We start from the raw sequence: 20,483 nt of genomic DNA, 5'->3' as shown, positions 1-20,483 counted from the left end.
CAACTGAATCCAGCGGCCCAAAGGGACCCCTCTCTGAAGTCCAGCCAGAACAATAGAGAGGTCCCAGGAGGGTATCAGGGGTGTCCTATTAGGATTTTTCCTTCTGGCACCCCTCAGGAACCAAATGATCAAGTCATGCCTCCCCAGCGACTGACTGTCCACTGCATCATGATGAGATATAATGGCAGCCACGTACACTTTCAAGGTGGAGGGTGACAGCTAGGGCTGTGCGATTAATCGAAATTGAATCGAAATCGCGATTTGAGACATTGCAATTTGCTAATCGCAAAAGCCTGCGATGTGGACACAATATTATTCTGTTCCAGAACATATGCATGACTGTCAGTCTTGAGTGGCAGTCTTACTAACCGATAGAGTGAGGTCACATCTGTTATCCTAATAACTAAGTACTCAGAAGCTAGATTGTTAACTGTATTTATTGAATGAACTAGGGCTGTGCGATATGAAAAAAAAAAATCACGATTTCTTTGATCAATTTTGCGAATTGTGACACACACCGATATGCTTTAACAGTCATAAATGCATTCAGGATTAATTTAAAACATATTTCCAAAAGTTATTATCAGTTATTATTATTATCATATTATCAAAAAGTTGTAATGTCTCTAGAACAGACATAAGTCAAAATTATCACTATAGTAAAGATGTAACAAAATGTATAGACACATGGCAAAAAATAAATCAGTGTACAGGAACTTTTTCTTTTCTTTTTCGCCATGCATTGTTCATAGAATTCATTAATTGTAGCGGTGCCTCAGGTGTTTGCAGTGTGTATACAGTATGTGTATGCGATCAGCAGCGAGAGTGCATAAATTTAACGCGAAAGCACATTAAAATAATGTATGAGCGCAAATGTCTCTGTTCGCAAACAGATTTCCTTTGCGCGGTCACAAAACCAGACGTAATTGCTCAGATACACGCTGCTCTGCGCGGTGAGAGTGTGCGCATTTAAAACGTGTCTCCCCTCACTTAAACTGCGTCCTGCGCACTCACAACTCTCTCTATGCTCATGTGTTAGATATTAATTATTTTCGCATGTTTTTATTTCTAGCCTTTTACCGTAAGTGTAACCACAGTGTAAACGCTCTGATCCGTTAGCATGGGCTTTGAAAAAAGGCGCATCACAGACAGTGTGTGAACCTGGACTTAGGCATATGCCCAGTCGGTTCTGTTCTCGCGCTAGGCGCAAAGCATTCTGATTGGATCGGATAACATACTACGGGAGGTCAGAATTTGGAAATTGCGCATGCTCAAATCTTGATTTGACTATTTATATTAATCACACAGTCCTAGAATGGACTGGAAATTAACAGAAAATAACTCTGGCTGGCACCGCTCAGCAAAACGGGAAAACCAGATCCAGACAGAGCTCGGCAGCGGGTAGACAGTCACTGGAGCAAGCAGTCAGGAGGAAACACAATGGCCATTTATGCACGTTTGAATTTGTGGTTCTGTAGCATATGCAGCAAAAATATCTAAGATAAATTGGTGATTTATTCTTAAACCAATCGGAGAGCTCGAATAGTGGAAGTATAGTAACAGTTTAATATTTCTTTTTCGTTATTTAAATATATATATGAAATGATTATGTTATGACTTAGACATTTTTACATATATTAACAATATGAATTGTATTGTAAATTATTCCATTCCTTTTTTACTCGCAATTTCAACAGTGTCCCAACTTTTTTGGAATCAGGTTTGTATGAAAGTATTCATTCGTGATGCAAGAAAAAAATCAACAGACAACAAAAATGAACAATAAGAGATTAATACTTGAAGCAATATATAAAGTAAAAGTGTAAAGGAATAAGACAAAATCGCTGTCTTTATTGACTAACAATACAGCAAAGCATCTCAAATCAATAAAAGTGAAGATGGATCAGACCATAACACTAAAACTACATGCACCATAAATTACACAAGCTTTTTGTAAAATACAGCCTAAGTGGAAGAATAATTAGTTGTTAAAAAAAACATAATAATAAAAAAAACACCTACAACAACAGTGAATATGAAGTGAAAAATAAACCAGGTTCTTTTTCAGCTTAATGAACAAGAACATTAAAAAACTTCTATAAATATGCATTAGAACAACAGTTGTAAAATAATGAAACTTGTAATAAAGCATAATAATATTATTTATATCACAAAGCAATGTTGTATACAAGAATAAAACTTTAGATCAAACTAGATAAACTTTAGGGAGGAACATTGAGTTGATCGGAATCTCACAGAAACTGCTGGTCTTGATGATCTTTATTCATGGTGTCAAATTTAGATTGTTTCTTATGACAGATTTATATTGAAGAGATGCAGTGTAGCACTTGAATGCAGTGGACCTGAGGATATATTACTTAATGTGATTGCTTATTTTATGTCTCTTTAGAGAAAACGAATGGCTGAAACTCTTTCCACATGCAGAGCAGTGATACGGTTTCTCTCCAGTGTGAACTCTCTCGTGTGTTTTCAGGAATCCTGACTGAGTGAATCTCTTGTCGCATTGTGAACACTTGTAAGGTTTCTCTCCAGTGTGGATCCTCTCATGTGTTTTCAGATTGTCTAATCGACTGAATCTCTTGTCGCAAAGTGAACAATTGTAAGGTTTCTCTCCAGTGTGGATCCTCTGATGTGTTTTCAGATTTTCTAACTGACTGAATCTCTTGTCGCAAAGTGAACACTTGTAAGGTTTCTCTCCAGTGTGGATCCTCTCATGTGTTTTCATGGATCCTGTCTGACTGAATCTTTTGTCACAGTGTGAACATTTGTAAGGTTTCTCTCCAGTGTGAATCTTCTCATGTGTTTTCAGATATGCTGACTGACTGAATCTTTTGTCACAGTGTGAACATTTGTAAGGTTTCTCTCCAGTGTGAATCTTCTCATGTTTCGTTAGGGATCCTAACTGACTGAATCTCTTGTCACAGTGTGTACACATGTAAGGTTTCTCTCCAGTGTGGATCCTCTGGTGCTGTTTCAAATGTTCAGCTGTAATAAATGTCTTCTCACACTCAAAACACATATTCTCTCACACCAGTGTGCATTTTTTTATGAACTTTTAAACTATGCAGATGTGAAAATCTCTTTCCACACAAAGAACATGAATGTGGTTTCTCCTTAGTATGTATTTTCAGGTGATCCTTCAGGTTTGAAGCACGCTGAAATGTTTTTCTGCATTGATCACATTCATACAGTTTCGCTCCAATGTGGATGATCATGTGTTTCTTAAGGTTTCTCTTTTCTGAAAAACTCTTCCCGCACTGATCACATGTGTAAGGTTTCTCTCCAGTGTGGATCCTCATGTGCATCTTTAGAGTCTGTTTGCATGTCAAACCCTTTCCACACTGAGTGCAGGTGAACATTTTCTTGACTTTTATTTTATGTAAAGAAACCCTTTCAGTCTGTGAGAGAGTTATTTCAGTACTTTTGACATGATGTGGTTTCTGCATTAGATCTGAAACTTGGAAATGGGAAATGTGAAGTAAAAGCAGACAAAGGCTACACAAAATTAAGATCATTTAGACAATTCTTTACAAAATAAGATACAATGATCCATCTTAAAAATACAGACACTAATCCAATGTTTTTGTGACAATCTTTTCTAATTTTAATCATCTGTTTGACTACCTCTTTTATTACTTTTTCTGAAAATTCCTGTCATATGCACATAAACTGACAGTCGCCTCTAAGCTAATACTAAATATTGTAGAAACTTAATTTTCTGTTATGTTGCTTTGCAATGATTTTTATGGTAAAAAGCGCTACAAATAAATAAACTTGAATTAAATTCTTCAATCTCATTAATGAAGGATGAAGAATAAACACCAACCTGTTTGTTCTTCAGTGTGGTTCATTCTGCAGGGTTCTGGATCTCTCATGTTCTCTCTGTTCTTCAATAAACTCTGTCTCTGCAGATTTCTCTTCTTCCTGATGATTTGATGCTGGTCTTCACTTGTAGACTGATGGGAATATTCCAGCATTTATTGATGAACTGCAGTGGGAGGAGCTTCACAGAAGGTGTGATTGTTGTGGGTGGAGCTTCACTGAAGGAGGAGCAGATCTGCCAAAATTAAAGAAAAATAAGTTATTACACATTATCGTATAATAATTTACACATTTAAAATAGTAATATTCACCCATTCACCTAGTGAAGTAACTTTTAAGTAAAAAAACCACAAAGTGTTTCATACTAACTCAAAATGTATATATATTTTTGTTTTCTAAGAATTCCATCTATATATTTAAATTTTTACATTTATATTACATCTTTTTAATTTAAAGGCATATAAAGATATGGGGGGGGGGGGGTAGCCCAACAATTACCAAATATTAAAACATTTACCAAATATAAACAACTAAGAAAAAATTAAAGAAAAAAATAGAAATATAATTTTACAAATTTGCAATGTACAAATAACCCGCCAGTTGAGTTTAACTGAACATTTGTTTTTGTATGTTTTAGTTTTAATATAGTTTATCACAGATTAATTAAATAAATGTCAATATGATACTTACCTTTATCTTGTAATGCCACAATAAATGATCATGTCAATTGCTTAATGACTTTAGGTCTGTTGACAGCAATAAAATGAGCTTAATGTGGCAATTAACAGATCTGAAGTCATCAGCATAATGAATGAGGTGAAAACAGGATCTATTGACGTGAAATAACGATGATTTTCATCAGCTGCTAATATTGATGAGCCTCAGACTATAAACACTCATTAAACAAGCCATTCAGGATCAGCAGCAGTTTGCTGGTAGAAACTGATTGTTTGCATCAGAATTTATGCTGAAAGCCTATTTAATTGCTCTATGGAAAAGTATTACAATTATTTCTCAAATGAAACAAAGAATATGACTAATAAAAGACACTAACAATGAGCTTTCTCAGACAATATGATTTTACCATTTATTATGTGGAGAGAAACAAGACAAAACCTTCTTTATAAGTGTTAGCAGGCACACAAATAGCAGTGAGACCAATAAAAATGATCCTTTTACCGATTTTTTAATTTGAAAAAGGTTAGCAGAAAACAAACATTACAAGAACATGAACAAATTAAAAAAAAAGAGAAAAGTTTCTATTGACATTTTAGCAGTTGATGAAAAGGAAAAACTAATCCCGCTGAACATACTGTATAAAACTGGTGATCCTGCAAATGTAACTATAGACCTGTCAGTATTCTACCAGTTGTTTCTAAATTAGTTGAAAAGGTCATTATCATTCAGTTAGTTGAGCATTTATATCTTGGTCATTTCCCATTAAACTATATGCAGTTTGGCATATTTAGGGCACATATTAGTTTTAATATAGTTTATCACAGATTAATTAAATAAATGTCAATATGATACTTATCTTTATCTTGTAATGACACAATAGCTGATCGAGTCATTTGCTTAATGACTTTTAAGTCTGTTGACAGCTATAAAATCAGCTTAATGTGTCAATTAACAGATCAGGGGCCCGTTCTTCTTACGTCGCTAACTCAGTTAGCTGGATTTGAATGTTGACGATTTGGCGTGATCTTGGATCGTTTGGTTCTTCGAAGTTCATCCGGGAGCTGCTGTCACAGCAACAGGTCCGTAAGCTTAAACCTGCTCGGGAGCAGCTTATTTCATGTAAACAGGATTAGATCGCTTCTTTTCAACAAGAACTGATACTCAAAATATGTCTGCTACCACCGCTACTTTATTACAAGAGTATCATACGGATCCAGGGACAATAATTGAAAATAACAATCATTAAAAGAAATATTTAAAAATTATATAAAAATGCTGTGTAGTCCATAACAGCCTACTATAGACACAGCCAGTTTTACTCACTGAAATATTTATTTGTCATAAAATTATTACTTCATAATTGTATTAGAGTCTTACACACATGCTATACAGATAATAGAGTCGTGCATTATTTTGAGTGATGACTGCTATTATAAGAGTGGCTTGATGGAGCGCAGGAGATGCACATAACATGATATTGACCCTTAAGAAACTTTCATTAATGCTGTCACGTAATAAATCTGTCCAAATATAAAATGAAATGTATAGATAATTTCTACATTGAAATAAAAATGTAAAGACTGCACAACTATTATAAATTGTGAATCTAAATAATTGGGAATCATGAAAAAAATTCTAATAAAATAAAAACATGTATCTATAATCACATTTATGTAGTTTTGTTTGCTTGGCTGTTTCCTTATAAGTCCAGAAATTTGTCAAGTTTTTCGTCAGATGTCATTTTAAATTATATGACGTCATTACATTGCCGTCTTGCCACCAGCCAATCGCTGCACTGCTGATCATGGTTTCGAGTATCGATACATATCCCCTTTTAAGACAACACATGAACGCGCAATTATCTCAGATAACTCAATCTAGCGATACTAATAATAAACAACAGGTGTGTTCAAAGAACCCATTTAGCCGGATCATGATTAGCACGATGATATCATCTTGGATGTGTCATTTGATCTCGGATGTATTAAGCGACGTACGAAGACCGGGCACCAGAAGTCATCAGTTTAATGAATGAGGTGAAAACAGATCTATTGACACGAAAATAAAGAGGATTGTTTTGATGAGTCTCAGACTATAAACACTCATTAATAGGGGTGTAACGATTCTCTAGTTTTCTCAAAGAATCATTTACAAACACGATGCATGTGTATCGATCTTGAAAACAGCGATTCAATGCTTTCAAAATATATATGTATTAAATAACAAGCACAAATCAATGGAGACTTTAAACAGTGTTCATCTCCTTCAGGCCAGAGTTTAAGCGCCTGTGACAGGATTGTGCTCGCGCTACATCTCACTTACAGCTGATGTGTGATCTCTCTTTAGGACTCATGACCAGTAATGCTAAAGTCTAGTGGTTTTACTTTTCTGTAGTTTTTCAATGGCTCCCTGCTTCTTACAGAAGCCTTTACCGGAGCAGTCGAAAGCTGCGTTATTTATTGCATGGATGTAGCAGAAATCCCAGACAGCAAGCAGTTTCGGCTCAGGTCTGGCCCACATGGATTTCATGCGGGCCAGATGTGGGCCGGATCTGGGCCAACACTATGTTGCTGTCTGGGATGTGTCTAAATCATACGCACAGTTCCACTGAATGATAAATGTGTTTTAACCATGCCGATGAACCGAATGTATGAAGGAAATTGTTAAAATAACCACAGCATTAACAAACGACCTTGAAATAAGAGCGCAAGGTTTATCTGATAATCAGATGCATGAAAGTAGTTTTTGTTGTTATAGAACAGGGGTCCGCAACCCACAGCACGTGTGCCAACAGTGACATGCAGAAGGATAAATCGCTGGCACGCAAGCAATAGGGAAAACTGCATACTGACGTACATTTTGAGGTAATAACTTCTCATGGTCACACAGCTTGTTAGGAGCTATAAATATTATTAAACTATCAACAGACTTGCGTGACCACTGCACATACTAGGTGCTGCAGATCAAAACCTTAGCGGTCTAACAGCGTTAGTCAAGAGAGGTATTACTTGGATGTATATTTTGCCTCTCTAAATCTAATACCATATTCTATTTTATTTTATTTCAAACTTATACATTCACATACACTAATTCACTTTGCACTACATGGTTAATACTTTTATGTATTTTATTATTACTATTATTCTTTTAATACATACGTATGTGCACTATTTCTAAGCAGCCCAGCTACTGCTTTGGCAATACCAATGAACAGTTTTTGTCATGCCAATAAAGCACACCTAAATTGAGAGTGAGAGGGAGTGAGAGGGAGTGAGAGAGAGAGAGAGAGAGAGAGAGAGAGAGAGAGAGAGAGAGAGAGAGAGAGAGAGAGAGAGAGAGAGAGAGAGAGAGAGAGGTTTAAATTGTCTGTCTCTCTCTACAAACAAAGCGTTTACTTACTTAAAACTGCGATTTTACCGCCTCCTTGCTTAGAAATTTTCATAGTTCAGTTTACTTTATCAGCTTCCCTGTTATCTGTGTCCTGTCATTTTCTGCAGCTCGTGACCTCGGCAATCAGTGTTGATTGATCGGCGCAGCTGTGTGCAGATCACGAGCTGATTGCCCTCACCTGTCGCTTGTTCCCATTCTCCCTTATATTCTCCCTGTGTCTGTCCCTTGTTGTCAGTAGATTTCATGTTGTCATTGTGCTGTGTGTCCTTTTCCTCACCTTGTGGCTGCGGTGCTCAGTATGAATAGACAAGGAGTTTTCCTTCCTCAGAGTCTTGACAGAAATATATATATATATGTAGCAATTCAGTATCATTAAATAAAAGTCACGTGGCAACACTGACAACAAAGTTTATGAGTATCTGAATGCTACTTTTTTTTCACAGCACAATCTCAGATCTCAGACTCTCTCTGTGTGTGTGAGAGTGAGAGTGATTGTGTGTGTGTGTGCACAGGGCCGCATTAAGAGCTCACTGGGCCCCGGGGCTATGAGTTACTGCAGCCCCCCCCACCACCACTTTAGGTCACCAACTAAAGAGATGATGTCTTCTGGTGAATATTGTGGAAACTACAGGTCCTTCTCAAAAAATTAGCATATTGTGATAAAAGTTCATTATTTTCCATAATGTAATGATAAAAATTCAACTTTCATATATTTTAGATTCATTGCACAGCAACTGAAATATTTCAGTTTCTTTTATTGTTTTAATACTGATGATTTTGGCATACAGCTCATGAAAACCCCAAATTCCTATCTCAAAAAATTAGCATATTTCATCAGCCCAATAAAAGAAAAGTGTTTTTAATACAAAAAAAGTCAACCTTCAAATAATTATGTTCAGTTATGCACTCAATACTTGGTCGAGAATCCTTTTGCAGAAATGACTGCTTCAATGCGGCGTGGCATGGAGGCAATCAGCCTGTGGCACTGCTGAGGTGTTATGGAGGCCCAGGATGCTTCGATAGCAGCCTTAAGCTCATCCAGAGTGTTGGGTCTTGCGTCTCTCAACTTTCTCTTCACAATATCCCACAGATTCTCTATGGGGTTCAGGTCAGGAGAGTTGGCAGGCCAAATTATAATATGCTATAATGTATTAAATAAAAGTACTTTTTTCGGATGAAAGCAAATTTTGCATGACTGGGGAGAAGGAAATGCCAAAATGCCTGAAGTCCAGTGTCAAGTACCCACAGTCAGTGATGGTCTGGGGTGCCATGTCAGCTGCTGGTGTTGGTCCACTGTGTTTTATCTTTGTGTCTGTCTTATTTATTTATTTATTTTTAGATCCTCCTGGTCCGTGATTAATGTATTGTATCTTATTGTATAGTTATGTTGGATGTGCCCTTATTCTCCCGCGATCATTAAAAGAACCTTTTATATATCATCTTCCTCGTGCACCTTCATTCACACACCAGCAGCTGTAACAACTAGGGCTACACTTTAACTACATATATCTGTGTATGTTTTCTTGGTAGCATCTTATGCATATTTGTCTGCCAACTCATTTGCTTTCAATCCTACATGCACTGCTACCCAACAGAAAGTTAAAAATGAACAGTAAAGATGAAATGAAAAATAAATCAGCCTCCTTTTCTGCTTAGTGAACAAGAACATTTTGAACGTGTAAAACCCTTTTACAGACTATGCATTAGATTAAGATTTTGAACAAAGGTAAACATGTAATTAAGCATAATTATATAATCTCAATCATGAAGCAAAATTGAACACAATATATTGAGGGGAGAAACTCAATTTTTAGAACTATTAGGATATTCATTGTTTCTCATGTGAACATCTGTAAAAATTACTTTACATATCACCTCAGTGGTGAAATACCTGGATTTGGATGGGGGTTTATTTACAGTGGTCCTGGTCTATGTTCCTGCGAACTCAGGAATGCACTGCTCAAGTGGCCAGTCACATGATTGTCTGCTATAAATACACTCTAGAAAATGCTGTGTTGAGACTGCTGGGTAGAACGTTGTTTTAACCCAAGTTTTGGTTGAAATTTGGTCTCGATCATAACCCAGCGGCGCTGGGCTGGGAACACGGACGTGAAAGAGAGCACACACGTCAGAGTGAAAGACATTATGTTAAGTGATCATAAAAGTTATCATTCGTTGTTTATGTTCGAGGTTACTTGAAAGGCAGAAATAAAAGAGCTTATTTTGAAAAATACGTGGATGTGGTTTTCGCCTCAGAAACGGGGGTCTTTTACTGAACAGAAGAGGTAATGTTACTTTTAATATATTGTCCATGAGTGTTTTTACAAGATCTGCACTTTTTGAGGTGTTAATAGACAGTTATGGTTATGGTTACAATCTTATTTTTCATGGTTAAACTGAACGTACGTTAGTAATGTTTGTTTTTGTAGATATTGTAAGCCAGAAACAATATAACTTTATTCTTTTGAGATTTTATGCAAGTTATTTTTAGAAAAATAAAAATGTTTCTGTTGTCTCCTGCTTATTTATTTCACATTGTGATGCAACAACAGTGTGATTACGTGTCATTTCATTAAAACCACTGATGTCTGTGTTGTTCATTGCAGAACTCGAACCAACTTTGGAGTTGTCTGATTTGGAGAGTTGTCATTCTTGATCTTCCCTCTTAAAGGAATAGTTCACAAATAATTTACTTGCCCTCATGTCATTCCAAACTGTCTTTACAACACAAATGAATATATTTTTAATTTTCTCATAATTTCTAGTTAATCCACTGAGAGTCTAGATAATAGGTGTTTTCAAGCTTTTTTTGGCTATTATCAAGTTATTGTAGAAGTAATAATAATACATTTTTTATTTTATTTATAATGCGCCTTTCACATGCTCAAAGTGCTACAACATACATACAAAAATAATTAAACAATCAAACAAACATTGCAGTAAAAAGTATCAAAAATTGACAATTTATAAATTAAAAGCTTGAGTAAAAAGATGTGTCTTAAGAAGCCTCTTAAAACAACCCACAGAAGCAGCATCCCTGATAGACGCAGGTAATGTATTCCATAACTTAGGCGCATTACAGGAAAAGGCCCTTCCCCCCATAGTTCTTAATTTACAACAAGGCTGACACAGAGAGAGATAGCCAGCAGAGCGGAGAGAATATATTGCAACCTCTTAATAGAACTTGCTGTTAAGCCCGCAAAGAGAGAGTTACAATAATCAAGCCTTGACGTGATGAAAGCATGGATAAGCTTCTCTGCTTCAGGCCTAGAGAGAAACGGTCTAATGCACGCAATGTTTCTCAGGTGGGAAAAAAGCAACCTTCGTTATGTTATTAAAATGAGAATAAAAGATAGCTGGGCATCGAAAATAACCCCCAAATTACGAACCTGGCCAGAAGGGGACAACTGGGTGTTGTCTACTGAGATTCTAAAATCCTTGCATTTACTTACATTCAAAGGAGTGCCAATTAATAAGACTTCAGTTTTGGAGCAGTTTAGTTTAAGAAAGTTGAGTTTCATCCACCCTTTAATTTCCATCAAACAGTCAGACAGGTTAGAAGATGAAAAATTAAGATCAGGCAGAGGGCTGATATAAATCTGGGTGTCATCAGCATAGCAGTGATAGCTCAGGCCATATTTCTGAATGATCTGCACGAGAGGCAACATATAAATACTAAATAAAGTAGGACCGAAGACTGATCCCTGAGGGACACCCTGACACAGAGAAACAGTCTGAGATCGGTTTGAACCCATGATTGTGAATGATCTGAGAGGTAAGATTCAAACCAATTGAACACCGTTCCAGACAGACCGTTCCACTTATGCAATCTTTCCAATAATATTCTATGAAATATGGTGTCGAATGCAGCAGTAATGTCTAACATGACCAAAATGCCACAGGCCCCAGAGTCAGTTATAACGAGGAGGTCATTCAGAACCCTGACCAAAGCAGTCTCTGTACTGTGTCCAGATCTAAACCCGGATTGAAATCTTTCTAATATGCTGTACGTATGGAGATGAGTATGGAGTTGCCCAACAACCACACGCTCAAGTACTTTTGCCAGGAAAGGTAAGTAGAAATGGGTCGATAATGTGACATGTCAGTGATATCGCTACCAGCTTTTTTTAAGAACTGGCTTAAATGCAGCCATTTTTAGAGCAGTAGAGACATTAATGAGTGAGGCATTTACGGTTGTGATGTGGGGTAAAATGACAGGCAGACATTTTTTTAAAACAGTCATAGGGAGTGGATCAAGTATGCAAGTAGTAGAGTTCATAGACAAGACAAGTTTAGAAATAAAATCAGAGTCAACAGCACTAAAACTTGAAAAAGCAATACCAAAGAAATTAGCAGGATGCAACTCAACAAGCTCAGGAGCAACCTCACAAGGAATAGCGTTATGGATATTCTCACTGCTCAATGGTGGAACAGTTAAGGTCACTAGGAGGTTTGATAAGATTATTGACTGTTCTAAACAGAACATGGGGATTAGAGATGTTGCTACTAATAATAGTAGAATAATATGCCCCTTTTGCAGCTTTGAGAGCGTTTTGGTACTCAATCTGATGCCGATTAAATATTAATCTGTGAACTGTTAGACCAGATTTTTTATATTTCCGTTCCAACTGCTTGCCCTAATGCCTTCAACTTGCGCAACTCAGATGTGTACCAGGGAGATGATCTCTTAAAAGACACAACACGTTTTTTCAGAGGAGCAAACTCATCCAGAATAGATGTAAGAGTAACATTATGCTGATCAATAGAGGCATACCACCCATAGTATGACTAAGGAGATCAAAATCAATATCACTGATTTTCCTGAAACAAATAACACGTTCTCTCACAGTCTGCAAAGGAGGAGTCAGAGTGAACGTGAGAAGCTTGTGATCACCTATACATACATCAGTACACTCAAGATGTTCAATAAATACTCCCGAAGTGCAGACCAGATCTAATATATGTCCGTGTTTGTGTGTTGCAAAGTCAACATGCTGAGTGAAGTTAAAACATTCAAGTGCATCCATGAGGCACACAGCATTATTGCAAGCCAAATTATAAACGTGAAAATTTAGATCACCAGTTAAAAGAATAGCTGGACAGAGTGCACTGGCAAGTGTCAAACACTCAGTAAATTCAGAGAAAAATGCAGAGTTAGGTTTGGGAGGACGGTAGATATTCAATACAAGAACTGATGAAAGACCAGTCAGCATAAAAGCCAAGCATTCAAATGACGAAAAGCAAGGCAATGACACCTCAGTAATCACAACATCAGATCTATAAATGACAGCAAGACCGCCACCGCGGCTGATGGAGCGCGGCCGGTCAAGATAAGTGTAGCCAGGCAGAGTACACATATTGAGATTGTCATTAGGCTGATGCCATGTTTCACAGAGGCAAAAGAAGTCCAGTTTTTTGTCCAAAACAATGTCACAAAGTGAAGCCGCTTTATCGTTAATAGATCGAGTGTTCAGATGTGCAAACCTGATTGTGTCAAGGCGGACACCACAGCTGGATGGAGTGGACTTCTGGAGGTAGGAAAAATTAGCAGAGCAGACATGACGCGAAGATAAATGGCGACAATCCAGACACCTCTGAGACCAAACTGTTTTTATAACTGCTCCTTTCAAATGCAGATTCCGGCGGGAGCCTCGATGAACGTACTTTGGCCGTCGGAGAAGTTGTAGCGATCGCAGCTGTGTTTCCGAAATACCAGAGGCAACGGGCTGGGAATGACGAAGCTGTAAAAGTTCCGTGGCCGAGTATTTTATCATTGTGCAGTCCGAGAGGTAGAAGTTAATCTTGCAGTAGACACCAAATAATGCCAGTATAAAAACAAATAAAATCCAGCAAAGCCGCATGTTAGCAGATATCAGCCAATATAAAACCGTTCAACAGCACCTTAGAATAAACAATTTAACGCACTGATGGAGAAGCGGCAGCCACAGTGCGCCAGCATCCTCTCCCTACAGCGTCCCCTAAGTAATCCATTCTGATGTTTATATATGAGTAAATCTTAAATTATAGGATAGTGAACATGTATGTTCTACAGAAAATATTGGTCTCTCAGACTAGCAATGGAGGACAAAATTAAGAGAATATTAAATATATTTATTGGTGTTCCAGAACTTTGCAGAGTTTGTCTGGGTCTAAACAACACGAGGGAGAGTAAATTATGACCATTTTCATTTTTTGCATGCTGGGTTAAACATAATAACCCAACTTGTTGGGTAAAAATAACCCAGCATTGGCTGACAGAGAAGATTGAGAGAACTAGAGACACGCATCCAAACTTTAATTGAGGACAGTAAGAATGTTAGGGCTCTAGATACAGCTTTGGATGCGTCTAGATCAGGGATTCCTGTACATTGTCCGGTTCCAGCAACAGAGCCCCTGCAGCAGGGCAACTGGGTGACGGTGAGGCAGCGAAGTCATGGGTCAAAACACTGCTCTTCTGTTCCGATCAAAACATTAAACAGGTTCTCCCCACTCAGTGATGCACCCACTGAGAAACCTGATGAAAGTGCTCTAGTTATTGGTGATTCTATTGTACGGAACGTGAATATAGAGACACCAGCCACCATAGTCAAATGTTTACCAGGAGCCAGAGTGCCTGACATCTTGGCAAATTTAAAAGTGCTGGCTAATGCTAAACGTAAATACAGTAAGATTGTTATTCATGCCGGCGCTAATGATGTTCGACTTCGCCAGTCGGAGATCACTAAAAATAACTTTAAAGAGGTGTGTGAACTTGCAAGCACAATGTCAGACACTGTAATATGCTCTGGTCCCCTCCCTGCTTACCATGGTGACGAGATGCATAGCAGATTGTCATCACTCAATGGCTGGATGTCTAAGTGGTGCCCACAGAATAACATAGGTTTCATAGACAATTGGACAAGCTTTTGGGGCAGACCTGACCTGTTTAAAAGAGATGGTCTTCATCCCTCCTGGGGTGGCGCCACTCTTCTGTCTAGAAATATGGCAAATAGTCTTAGAGTTTATACTTGACTAACTGGGGCCCAGGTCAGGAAGCAGACAGACTGGCTAAGCCGACCGTCTGCTAGCTGCCTCCCATCACAGAGGTCAGTTAATTCTCAGCACATAGAGACTCTTTCACCTAGATATCACACTATAGAGACTGTGTATGTTCCCCGAACTAGAAAATACAAAAAAAGTCCAAACCAAGTTAAGGTTAACAATTTAATTGAGGTTCAACTAATAAAAAACAAATGCAATATGGATAAACAAATGATAAAGATTGGCTTATTGAATACCAGATCCATTTCTACGAAAACACTTTTTGTAAATAATATGATAGCTGATCATAATGTAGATGTGCTCTGTTTGACAGAAACTTGGCTAAAACCTGATGATTACATTATTTTAAATGAGTCCACCCCCAAGGTTACGGTTATAAATATGAACCGCGTCTAAAAGGCAAAGGGGGAGGAGTTGCTTCAATTTATAACAACGTTTTCAGGATTTCTCATACGGCAGGCTTCAAGTATAACTCGTTTGAAGTAATGGTGCTTCATATAACATTATCCAGAGAAAACATTGTTAATGATAAATACCCTGTTATGTTTGTACTGGCTACTGTATACAGGCCACCAGGGCACCATACAGACTTTATTAAAGAGTTTGGTGATTTTACATCCGAGTTAGTTCTGGCTGCAGCTAAAGTTTTAATAGTTGGTGATTTTAATATCCATGTCGATAATGAAAAAGATGGATTGGGATCAGCATTTATAGACATTCTGAACTCTATTGGTGTTAGACAACATGTTTCAGGACCTACTCATTGTCGAAATCATACTCTAGATTTAATACTGTCACAAATTATTCAGCCAAGTGATGATATCTCAGATCATTATTTAGTTCTGTGCAAACTTCATATAGCCAAAATTGTAAATTCTACTTCTTGTTACAAATATCGAAGAACCATCACTTCTACCACAAAAGACTGCTTTTTAAGTTATCTTCCTGATGTATCCAAATTCCTTAGCATATCCAAAACTATGGACGCTCTCTTTTCTAGCACTTTAAATACAGTTGCTCCTTTACACTTAAGGAAGGTTAAGGAAAACAGTTTGACACCATGGTATAATGAGCATACTCGCACCCTAAAGAGAGCAGCCCGAAAAATGGAGCGCAGCTGGAGGAAAACAAAACTTGAGGTATTTCGTATTGCTGGGCGGGAAAGTAGCATATCCTATAGAAAAGCATTAAAAACTGCTAGATCTGATTACTTTTCTTCTCTTTTAGAAGAAAACAAACATAACCCCAGGTATTTATTCAATACAGTGGCTAAATTAACGAAAAATAAAGCCTCAACAAGTGTTGACATTTCCCAACACCACAACAGTAATGACTTTATGAACTACTTTACTTCTAAAATCTTTAGACCGTATCATAGTACTGAGACTGCTCTCCTTAGAGTTACAAATGATCTGCTCTTATCATCTGATCGTGGGTGTATCTCTCTATTAGTTTTATTGGATCTTAGTGCTGCATTTGACACAATTGACCACAGCATTCTTTTGTATAGACTTGAACACTTTGTTGGCATCAGTGGAAGTGCATTAGCATGGTTTAAATCGTACTTATATGACCGCCATCAGTTCGTAGCAGTGAATGAAGATGTATCATATCGATCACTAGTGCAGTATGGAGTACCTCAAGGCTCAGTACTAGGGCTGCTACTCTTCACGCTTTATATGTTACCCTTGGGAGATATCATCAGGAAACATGGTGTTAGCTTTCACTGTTATGCTGATGATACTCAGCTCTATATTTCCTCGCAGCCCGGTGAAACACACCAATTTGAAAAACTAATGAAATGCATAGTCGATATAAAAAATTGGATGACGAGTAATTTCTTACTGCTAAATTCAGAAAAAACAGGTGTTAATTATAGGGCCTAAAAACTCTGCTTGTAACAACCTAGAACACTGTCTAAGACTTGATGGTTGCTCTGTCAATTCTTCGTCATCAGTTAGGAACCTAGGTGTGCTACTTGATCGCAATCTTTCCTTAGAAAGCCACGTTTCTAGCATTTGTAAAACTGCATTTTTTCATCTCAAAAATATATCTAAATTGCGGCCTATGCTCTCAATGTCAAATGCAGAAATGTTAATCCATGCATTTATGACCTCAAGGTTAGATTATTGTAATGCTTTATTGGGTGGTTGTACTGCACGCTTAGTAAACAAACTACAGCTAGTCCAAAATGCAGCAGTAAGAGTTCTTACTAGAACTAGGAAGTATGACCATATTAGCCCGGTCCTGTCCACACTGCACTGGCTCCCTATCAAACATCGTATAGATTTTAAAATATTGCTTATTACTTATAAAGCCCTGAATGGTTTAGCACCTCAGTATTTGAATGAGCTCCTTTTACATTATACTCCTTGATGCAAAAATAGAGACTTCAATCCTGGTCAGACGGTGTGGTGTTTTTTAGTATGCAAATTTATTCAAAGAAAATAAGTAGTATGACAACAACTCATTTCTTGCAAACAGATTATTAAGTATTAAAATCAATTTCAAATATAGAAAATGCAAATCCAAAATTAATATAGTTTTAAAAGCAATCCATATATAGTGGATTTTACTCATTTAAAATGAATGCAATATCCTTGATTACAATATGCAAAAGCAATTCAAAATATTAGTAAAATAATACAAAGTATATAACAAGCATATAAAATACCTGCATTTCAAGATAACAACAATAAAGACAATGTATCTGATATGAATGAAAACCTGTAAGATGATCAAAGAGTTCAAGTGAGCCCCGGAATATGGGAAGAAAAAGGTGAGAAAAGACTAAGTCCAGCTAGAAGGGTCTAGTCTGAACTCAGTCTGAGCTAAGCAAAGAGGGGTGGATTGCCTCCTCTTATAGTCCTGCAAATCTGTATCAAACTCATGCCACGTCTCTGCAGCCACGTCTCAGACAGATATCAAAACATTCGTCATCTTCCTCCGAAAATACATATGAGCTCTTGCAGCCTAATTTCAGTTCCCTATTTCTGAAGGTCAGCAGATTGTTTGTTCAAAGTCCAACTGTCCTACCTCAGGAGGTTAACAGTCTCGTTCTCTCTTATTAAGAACCCACAGAGGGAATTAAAATAACTCCAAATAACAGACGTGATGAAATATGAACGTCTCCAATCATGCGGTTTTTAGAAGTATAAACATTTCGTGGAAATCTATATCTTTAATTTCCTCAGTTCCATATTGGTATAGAAGTCTTCTAAGTCTAAAGTTCAGCTGAGACCTTCAGAACAGGCTGTCCTGTACTTTTAAGCACGTAGCAAATGCACACATGACAGAAGTCAATATTTGGTGTAAGAAGTCAAAATTTGGGTTACACCACTCCTCTACGTCCGCTACGTTCTCAAAACTCAGGCAATTTGATAATACCTAGAACATCAAAATCAACTGCGGGCGGCAGATCCTTTTCCTATTTGGCGCCTAAACTCTGGAATAACCTACCTAACATTGTCCGGGAGGCAGACACACTCTTGCAGTTTAAATCTAGATTAAAGACCCATCTCTTTAACCTGGCATACACATAACATACTAACATGCTTTTAATATCCAAATCCGTTAAAGGATTTTTAGGCTGCATTAATTAGGTAAACCAGAACCGGAAACACTTCCCATAACACCTTCCCATGTACCTTCTGCATCATTAGAAGAATGGCATCTACACTAATATTAGTCTGTTTCTCTCTTATTCCGAGGTCACCGTGGCCACCAGATCCAGTCTGTGTCCAGATCAGAGGGTCACTGCAGTCACCCGGATCCAGTACGTATCCAGACCAGATGGTGGATCAGCACCTAGAAAGGACCTCTACTTCCCAGAAACAGCGGAGACCAGGACAACTAGAGCCCCAGATACAGATCCCCTGTAAAGACCTTGTCTCAGAGGAGCACCAGGACAAGACCACAGGAAACAGATGATTCTTCTGCACAATCTGACTTTGCTGCAGCCTGGAATTGAACTACTGGGTTCGTCTGGTCAGAGGAGAACTGGCCCCCCAACTGAGCCTGGTTTCTCCCAAGGTTTTTTTCTCCATTCGGTCACCGATGGAGTTTCGGTGGAGTTACAGCGATATCATTGACTTGATTGCAAATAAATGCACAGACACTATTTCAACTGAACAGAGATGACATAACTGAATTCAATGATGAACTGCCTTTAACTATCATTTTGCATTATTGAGACACTGTGTTCCAAATGAATGTTGTTCAGTGCTTTGACGCAATGTATTTTGTTTAAAGCACTATATAAATAAAGGTGATTGATTGATTGATTGATTGATTATTGGGAATCGATTTTTACTTAAGTTTGTAGGCTGAAATGTATAAAAATCAATAAACCCATTCCTGATTATAACTGTATACTAAGTTAAAACTTAAGTATTAATATTCATTCGTATTACGTCATAATATTACAGTATTTTATACAAAAATTGTATTTTATGGTTTTGTAGTATGTGACGAGAAAAAAGACAAAGTTTTCTTTACACACTGTGTAAAGAAAAGTGTTAGAAGGCACAAAAATAGAAGAGCTCAATAATAATAATAATAATAATAAACTATTTATAGACTCAGTTTGTTTTCTTCAAGTTTTACTATGTAATGTGTATTTTACAGTTACTTGGAATAACGTTACTGCTCCGAACTCAAGTGCGTGCAAGTGACATCATCACCGTGCTTTGAAACCAGAGCTACCTAATCAAAAATGCACAAAATTCTGTTTTAAACGTCAAAATATATATAAAACAATGTTTCAAACAAAAATTAGGTTTATACAGTTATAAATGTAGATAGGCAGACAATCAGATGTGTGATTAAATATAGTTTATTATTTAAAAACTTTATGAGAAATGTAATAATGGAAAGCCCCAAAAGTAATTAATATTTCATGGCTTTTAGATGTAATAAAAAATTATGAAATTGTCTATTAATGATGCAAGAAGAATCATCAGAAAACAATAATGGACAATTACAATTTAATACCCGAATCAAATATAAGCTCCCAAAGCTATTATCATTTTACTGTAAGATGCTTTAAGAAGTAACTACAATTATGAAAATATTCATTTGTGATGCTAGAAAAATCAACAGACAACAATAAACATGAACAATAAGAGACTATTACTTGAAGAAAAATATAAAGTCAAAGTGGAAAAGAATGAGACAAATCTTCTCTCTTTATTGACTAACAATAAAGAGAAGCATCTCAAGTGAATAAAAGTGAAGATTTTATTCACTGCGACTAATTTAAATGATGTTTCTTATGACAGATTACTATGGAAGAGATGCAATGTAGCTTGAATGCTGTGGATCTGCAGTAGGCTTGGGCGGTAATACGGTAATATGGTATACCGCGGGATCTAAAAATAGCAACGGTATCAGTTCCAATACCGTCATACCGTTAATAAAAAAAATAAAATAAAAAAATAAAATAAAATAAATGCACTTATATAGGAGACAAGGATTAAATATTAAATATAATTTATTTAAAGCCTAAAAATGTGTATGCGTGGTTGTCATCG

The 20,483-nt window shown here is 37.1% G+C and overlaps 1 pseudogene; it reads right to left on the bottom strand.

The window, feature by feature from the left end:
• Window positions 1–1,846: 1,846 nt before the first annotated feature.
• The window catches only part of LOC113040324 (zinc finger protein 501-like), a 49,278-nt pseudogene continuing 30,641 nt past the window's right edge, over window positions 1,847–20,483 (bottom strand).

Source organism: Carassius auratus, chromosome 22 (genome assembly GCF_003368295.1).
Source record: "Carassius auratus strain Wakin chromosome 22, ASM336829v1, whole genome shotgun sequence".
Taxonomy (NCBI): domain Eukaryota; kingdom Metazoa; phylum Chordata; class Actinopteri; order Cypriniformes; family Cyprinidae; genus Carassius; species Carassius auratus.
This window is presented reverse-complemented; position numbering and strand designations above follow the sequence as displayed.